Source organism: Tiliqua scincoides, chromosome 4, assembly GCF_035046505.1.
Source record: "Tiliqua scincoides isolate rTilSci1 chromosome 4, rTilSci1.hap2, whole genome shotgun sequence".
Taxonomy (NCBI): domain Eukaryota; kingdom Metazoa; phylum Chordata; class Lepidosauria; order Squamata; family Scincidae; genus Tiliqua; species Tiliqua scincoides.
The window spans coordinates 193,860,290-193,868,286 of record NC_089824.1 but is presented as its reverse complement, the minus strand read 5'-3'; the positions used below and the strand labels follow the sequence as shown (position 1 = coordinate 193,868,286).

Sequence of the window (7,997 nt, the reverse complement as noted above, 5' to 3'; positions counted from 1 at the left end):
ATCTCCAAAACCTGTTTGTTAAATAAATGAATTGGCTTATGATAGAAGAGTTTCTAAAGATATTTGGCAAAGTAAAAGAGCTCTGTTCAAGAGGCCACCTTGAGGTAGTGGTATATATCCATTCATTACAAAGTCATAGGAAGGCTCCTAGCAATAGAACAAAGACCATTTAATACCAGATATGGTGTTGGCTAGTAAGCTCTTTATTTTCCTGTCACAGATGCAAGTTACATGCTGAATCCAATTAAATTTTACAGCCAACTAACAATTTAATTTATCTCTAATGTCCTTTGCAAAATCCACAGGCCTTATAAATATTTTATTCTCACTGAACAAAGATGGTTCGGAACAATTAAGGAGAATCCTGATTTTTTTCTCATTCAGATACAGGCTGGCATAGTTCTTAACTCTCTCTTATACGGTTCTCAGCACAGCTACAGGGATCACAAGAGCAAGCAGGCCTCTTTCTCTGTTACAGATGCTTTCTTGTACGATTTGCAGGATATGCTTCCATAGAAAGTGGCCAGCCTTCATATGACATATGGCACCGACTCCACTGTAGAATCTCTGTGGGTTAAATTACCAGGCTTGTGCAGCGATGTAATACTGGGGGCGTGCTATCGTCCTCCAGACCAGAAATCGGATGGGGACCTTGAAATGAGGAAACAGATCAGGGAGGTGACAAGGAGGGACAGGGTTGTAATCATGGGGGACTTCAATTATCCTCATATTGACTGGGTCAATTTGTGTTCTGGTCACGATAAGGAAACCGGATTTCTTGACGAGCTAAATGACTGTGGCTTAGAGCAGCTAGTCACGGAGCCCACCAGAGGACAGGTGACTCTGGATTTAATATTGTGCGGTACGCAGGACCTGGTTAGAGATGTAAACGTTACTGAGCCATTGGGGAACAGTGATCATGCTGCCATCCGTTTTGACATGCACGTTGGGGGAAGAATATCAGGCAAATCTCTAACAAAAACCCTTGACTTCCGACGGGCAGACTTCCCCCAAATGAGGAGGCTGGTTAGAAGGAGGTTGAAAGGGAGGGTAAAAAGAGTCCAATCTCTCCAGAGTGCATGGAGGCTGCTTAAAACAACAGTAATAGAGGCCCAGCAGAGGTGTATACCGCAAAGAAAGAAGGGTTCCACTAAATCCAGGAGAGTGCCCGCATGGCTAACCAGCCAAGTTAGAGAGGCTGTGAAGGGCAAGGAAGCTTCCTTCCGTAAATGGAAGTCTTGCCCTAATGAGGAGAATAAAAAGGAACATAAACTGTGGCAAAAGAAATGTAAGAAGGTGATACGGGAGGCCAAGCAAGACTATGAGGAACGCATGGCCAGCAACATTAAGGGGAATAATAAAAGCTTCTTCAAATATGTTAGAAGCAGGAAACCCGCCAGAGAAGCGGTTGGCCCTCTGGATGGTGAGGGAGGGAAAGGGGAGATAAAAGGAGACTTAGAGATGGCAGAGAAATTAAATGAGTTCTTTGCATCTGTCTTCACGGCAGAAGACCTCGGGCAGATACCGCTGCCCGAACGGCCCCTCCTGACTGAGGAGTTAAGTCAGATAGAGGTTAAAAGAGAAGATGTTTCAGACCTCATTGATAAATTAAAGATCAATAAGTCACCGGGCCCTGATGGCATCCACCCAAGAGTTATTAAGGAATTGAAGAATGAAGTTGCAGATCTCTTGACTAAGGTATGCAACTTGTCCCTCAAAACGGCCACGGTGCCAGAAGATTGGAGGATAGCAAATGTCACGCCTATTGTTAAAAAGGGAAAGAGGGGGGACCCAGGAAACTATAGGCTGATCAGCCTAACATCCATACCGGGTAAGATGGTGGAATGCCTCATCAAAGATAGGATCTCAAAACACATAGACAAACAGGCCTTGCTGAGGGAGAGTCAGCATGGCTTCTGTAAGGGTAAGTCTTTCCTCACGAACCTTATAGAATTCTTTGAAAAGGTCAATAGGCATGTGGATTTGGGAGAACCCGTGGACATTATATATCTGGACTTTCAGAAGGCGTTTGACACGGTCCCTCACCAAAGGCTACTGAAAAAACTCCACAGTCAGGGAATTAGAGGACAGGTCCTCTCATGGATTGAGAACTGGTTGGAGGCCAGGAAGCAGAGAGTGGGTGTCAATGGGCAATTTTCACAATGGAGAGAGGTGAAAAGCGGTGTGCCCCAAGGATCTGTCCTGGGACCGGTGCTTTTCAACCTCTTCATAAATGACCTGGAGACAGGGTTGAGCAGTGAAGCGGCTAAGTTTGCAGATGACACCAAACTTTTCCGAGTGGTAAAGACCAGAAGTGATTGTGAGGAGCTCCAGAAGGATCTCTCTAGACTGGCAGAATGGGCAGCAAAATGGCAGATGCGCTTCAATGTCAGTAAGTGTAAAGTCATGCACATTGGGGCAAAAAATCAAAACTTTAGATATAGGCTGATGGGTTCTGAGCTGTCTGTGACAGATCAGGAGAGAGATCTTGGGGTGGTGGTGGACAGGTCGATGAAAGTGTCGACCCAATGTGCGACGGCAGTGAAGAAGGCCAATTCTATGCTTGGGATCATTAGGAAGGGTATTGAGAACAAAACGGCTAGTATTATAATGCCGTTGTACAAATCTATGGTCACACCTGGAGTATTGTGTCCAGTTCTGGTCGCCGCATCTCAAAAAAGACATAGTGGAAATGGAAAAGGTGCAAAAGAGAGCGACTAAGATGATTACGGGGCTGGGGCACCTTCCTTATGAGGAAAGGCTACGGCGTTTGGGCCTCTTCAGCCTAGAAAAGAGACGCCTGAGGGGGGACATGATTGAGACATACAAAATTATGCAGGGGATGGACAGAGTGGATAGGGAGATGCTCTTTACACTCTCACATAATACCAGAGCCAGGGGACATCCACTAAAATTGAGTGTTGGGCGGGTTAGGACAGACAAAAGAAAATATTTCTTTACTCAGCGTGTGGTCGGTCTGTGGAACTCCTTGCCACAGGATGTGGTGCTGGCGTCTAGCCTAGACGCCTTTAAAAGGGGATTGGACAAGTTTCTGGAGGAAAAATCCATTATGGGGTACAAGCCATGATGTGTATGCGCAACCTCCTGATTTTAGAAATGGGTTATGTCAGAATGCCAGATGCAAGGGAGGGCACCAGGATGAGGTCTCTTGTTATCTGGTGTGCTCCTTGGGCATTTGGTGGGCTGCTGTGAGATACAGGAAGCTGGACTAGATGGGCCTATGGCCTGATCCAGTGGGGCTGTTCTTATGTTCTTATGTTCTTATGTTCTTATGTACAGGTTAAAAGAATGATGTCAAGTCCCTTAATGAGGAGTTTATAATCTCAGAACAGGGCTGCCTGAACCCCGGCCAGGGGCTGGATCCAGGGTTTGGATGAATACATCCACCCAGTGAGCGGACCTTACCGTTCCACTGGGTTGCCTTGTGCTCCTCAGTTGGGGTACAGGGATGCTTTGGGCAGTCATGGCTGCCCAAATGTCCTGTCGCATAACCTTCTGGGACAGTGGGCAGCAGGCAGCCATTTGAGGAGAATTATATGCGGCAACCTGGCAGAATGGTAAAATGCAGTCCCAATGGGGACCGCATTTCTGGTGGTGAGTTTGGTTCCCAAACTAGAGATCGTGGGAACCGGGAAACCAGAAGCAGGGCATTCTCCCTTAAGGGGAGTGGCCCTGCGAGGATGGCAGCGATGGCACCACAGCTATTATGGTGCCGGCATGACCAAGGTGCTTTTAAAATTACCTAGGGAACAGTGCTGGCCTTCAGAAGGGTGCGGGGGGCTTGCAGCCCGCTCTGCAGGCCTCCCCGCTTCTCTAACAGCCCATATCTCCTATTGGAACCCACTTTCAAAATTGGACTAATGGAAGTGCTTGCAGAATTTGTGGCCACCTATCTGAATGTAGCCCAATAGCCATATATGGTGGCTTGCCATGTGCTTATCTGTTTAGAAATTTATATCCAAGCCAGCTTAGCAGCCCTCCTTCCCCCTGCTTTTATGACATGAGGCAGGCAGGCTGCTACAACAGGACATGTAGTCATCCCCAGATGGTGAGTTGCATTAAACCTGGTAGGTCACAAGTTGTGCAGACCTGGTATACGCTAAAGTTCTACCTGCACATTTCCACGTCATAGCTGGGTTTCCTCATGAATGTTGTGGGCATAAAGAAGGAGTCAGCACATCTGCAAGATTAACATTTTCTCCTTTTCAAATCAAGTTAGCAAACAGTGATTTGCCTAGATTTAAAAATACTGTTTTAAAAAAATAGATTCGTCTTGTAATTGGGAAAAAACAAATTTTGTTAAAGAGGACCAGGAATGTAATGTGACCCAGTAAACCATTTTCAGCTCAGATTTAGACTATTTGGACAGAAATTGTAGTTCATCACTGTTTAAAATATTAATCACTGGATAAATTTGAAAAAGTGACCAAGAGCTCATAGATAGAGACACAAATGAACAAGAAGTAAAACTGCTTATTTTTTTGTTATTAATTTATATTGTATTATCTGCTGAATAATTTAGGCCCAAATCCTTTCCAACCCACTTTCTAGCACTGGCATAGCTATGCCAATGGGCATATCTGCAGTTGGAGGGCACTCATGGAGACCTCCTCAAAGTAGGGGAATGTTTGTTTCCTTACCTAGGAGATGCATTGCTCTTATGTCAGTGCTGGAAAGTGGGTTAGGATTGCGCCCTTGGTTGCATTTCCTACCAGGACAGTGAACTGACTTAATTCATTAGAGCAGAGGTTCCCAAACTGGGGCCAAACTTTGTGGTGAAACTGAAACTGGCAAGCTGTTAGCTGACAAAAAAAATGCACATGTATGTTTACTCAAAAGTAGGTGAACATGTCTCACCCCACATTGAAGGGCAGGCTGAGAGGAATGCAACTCCACCAGAAGGGTTCTGATCTGATGAATGCAAGCCCCAAAAAATACTCAAGAAGGAAGTCCCTCTTCTCCAAGCTGACAAAGAAAAATGTATAGAAAGCGAAACTGAGCCACATAAGTGTGTGCCTTGGCTCTAATGGAAGACCAGGCAAAGTGGAATGCAAGGTCACCAGAATGGTCCCAATCTGATGTACATGAAGCTCAACAAATGCTCCAGAAGGTGCCCCCCCCCATAGTAAAATGGATAAAAATAGAGGCTTGAGTGGCTGGTACTTTTTTTTTTTGGTCTCATAAAGCTAGGTGGGCACTGCTAGAGTTTCAGTTTAAAAAGTGGGTCCCAGTGCTAAAAACATTTGGGAACCACTAACCTTTATCAACTTTTTCAAAGTTGATTGAAAATCACCATGTACTGAATAATTAAGCAGTGAGAAGACACATGATATAGTGAGTAGGAGCCCTCAAAATCTGTGACTGCAGGTAGTTCTTTGTGATGCCAAATGACCAGCTGGTAGACAGGAACTGAGAGAATGTAGAGTTCACTATATATCTTTAGCATTTGAGTGCAGTGTAGAACACCTAATAGGGTGACAACAAGAGATTGGTACATAGCCCCAGAGTAAGTGGATTGTCTGCAGTGCTTGTAAGGTTGTTCCATATGTTATTTAGGGCAAGCTGAAAAAGACATTTTCACATATGAGTTGCAGTGGTGAGAAAAAGGGGAACCAGAATCTGCAGTGTGTGCTATAGTTATCTTTGCAACAGAGCATACGCATGGATGCAATTGCCAAGAATGTAACAGCATTGGGTGAATAACTATTAAGGAATAATTGGGCTTGCCTCATCTTAACAAGATGTTTACATGGGATTTTGTGTTTGCATTCTGTGTATACACACATTCATTTGTGTCAAGGGAATGACATAAAATTCATTATGGAAAAGAATGCTGCACTGTTTGAGATGGATGCCATTATCAAGCTGAGAGAAATACGTTCCCAGAACATTGGGGTAGATTGAAAAGCAATCTTTGAAGAATGGCACATTACATTAAATTAGTCAATTCATTGTTGGCAGGATCATTATAAAATATTATAACACTTAACTGGACAAGTTCTACTCACCAGTGAGATGGGAAAGAGCGCTGTTTTCATCAATGTACAAAGAGAGCAAGAAGCCAAATGGTGTTTGTCTCTCGATGTGAAAAATTTGGCAAATGTGGGATTATTCACTTGTTAATGTACTTTTGAAATGAATCATGTGCCTCTCACCACTGTATCCAAAAAGTTAATTGAAAGTTCTTGTGTCTGTTGTCGTAAGTGGAGAACCATATGCTGTGAAAAGACATGAATTGTTTTTTATAGTTCAAAAAAGATTAGAACAGCATAAAACCCCAACTGTTCCAGTGCTGCCATCAGACAACATAAATACATCAAAACCATTCCTACAGTAATTTTTGTGCGGGGGGGGGGAGGGGGAGGGAAGAGAAATTGGCTGATTACAAAAACATGGAGATTAACAGCGCAAGTCTATTTTGTGTGTATCCTGGCACAGAAACCTCTGCACCTTCATAGGGCGTTGCACCTTCATAGGGCGTAGGGTGTTGTGAGACAGCATTTGTGAGACCTGGAGAGTAAGCAGTGGGTGGGGGAGGCCTACACCACCCCTCCAGTGCTGGATCCTGAAGGAGCGCCCAATGGAGCAGGTAAGTTCCTACTGGGCAGAGCAGGGTCAAGGAAAGGCAGGTTGAGGATGGAAGTAATGGGGCAAAGTGGGGTGGATTGGACCCAGGAGGGGGCAGGATCGGCATTGATGTGATGGCACACATCAAATCCTAATCCATCTTCTCTGCCTGAAAACTTGACACGAGGCTGCTCAGGCATGTGCCAGCAATTTTACGAGCACAGATCCCATTGTGCAGGCTGAGGCTTTGCCTGGGTTAAGAGAACGAACGTCCCCTTACCTTAGGGAAGCTTCCAGCCTGCTCCTTCCCAGCACTGGATACGGCATGGGCTGAGTGACCCCACTGCACCAGTGCAGGTTAGGATTGGGCCGCCCATCTACATTTTGACATTATGGCCAAGAATAATTGCTACCTGTTGGAGATTTTTGCAATTCCATTTCCCTTAAAAGTTAACTCTTTCCAGCACAGATAGCCTTGGCAGTTCTGAACTGTGCCCCTTCACCTCCCCCAAAGAAATCCCATTTCATCCTTTCCATGAAATAGTATTTTTTTGTTATTGTTAATATGTTTTTATGCTAGAAAATTAAGCGCCTAACGCGATCCAACTTTCCAGTACTGATGCAGCTGAGCCAGTAGGGCATATGCTGCATCCTGCAGTGGGGGACAATCACGGAGGCTTCCTCAGGGTAAGAGAACATTTGTTTCACTTACCTTGGGTCTTCATTGTGGCTGCCTCGGTGCTGGAAAGTTGGATAGGATTGAGCCCTAAGCGTATAACTGCACACTGAGAAACAAAAGAGCCTAGAAATGTTAGCAGCATCTTGGCCATTGCACACTGGAGATTTGGACTGGCTATGCACAATCATTTTCTCTTATCTGGAGCCTGGCTTAAAATGCTTTCTGAGAAGAGCTGTGTTCTTTCTGTTGGATTTCACTTTAGAAAGCTAAACATATTGTTCAAAATAGCTTGAATCTGTGGCAGAGAAGCTCCCTTACGTTGTCTAACTTGCTAGTGGTTGCTGGCAGCAGCAATCCAGGTGATCTCAGAAGTAATTCCTCTGTTACCTAAAGCCCCTTTGGAACTGGAGATGCCCGAAATTGAACTAGGAACCTTTGATGTTCAAAGATGTGTTCTACGACTGAGTTATAGCCCCTCTGAAACTATTGGAAAACAAGCTTTGCAGTGGCTGCAGAGAACAATTTCACTTATCAGGAGTACTTTTGCAACATGATTCCAACTATCAAGATATCCCCAAGGACAATGTTTTCCACGGAGCTTATGTAACTTTGATATTACAGCTATGTCCTGCTGACAGCAAACATTTGCACATATATTCGAGGGTAGGATTTTTTTCCCCTGTCTCTCCCTTTCCTTCTTTTTCAGAATGGTAGATTGTTAGTAGTTCCT

General features: G+C 44.6%; 1 long non-coding RNA gene across 1 annotated transcript; it reads right to left on the bottom strand.

Annotated features, from left to right (window-relative positions):
* Positions 1-219: 219 nt before the first annotated feature.
* LOC136649667 (uncharacterized) lies at positions 220-7,730 on the bottom strand. Its single transcript, XR_010794420.1, has 3 exons — positions 7,301-7,730; positions 6,030-6,239; positions 220-651 (listed from the first exon to the last, which is right to left on the bottom strand). It is a non-coding gene; the product is annotated as an uncharacterized lncRNA (long non-coding RNA).
* Between the last annotated feature and the right edge of the window lie 267 nt (positions 7,731-7,997).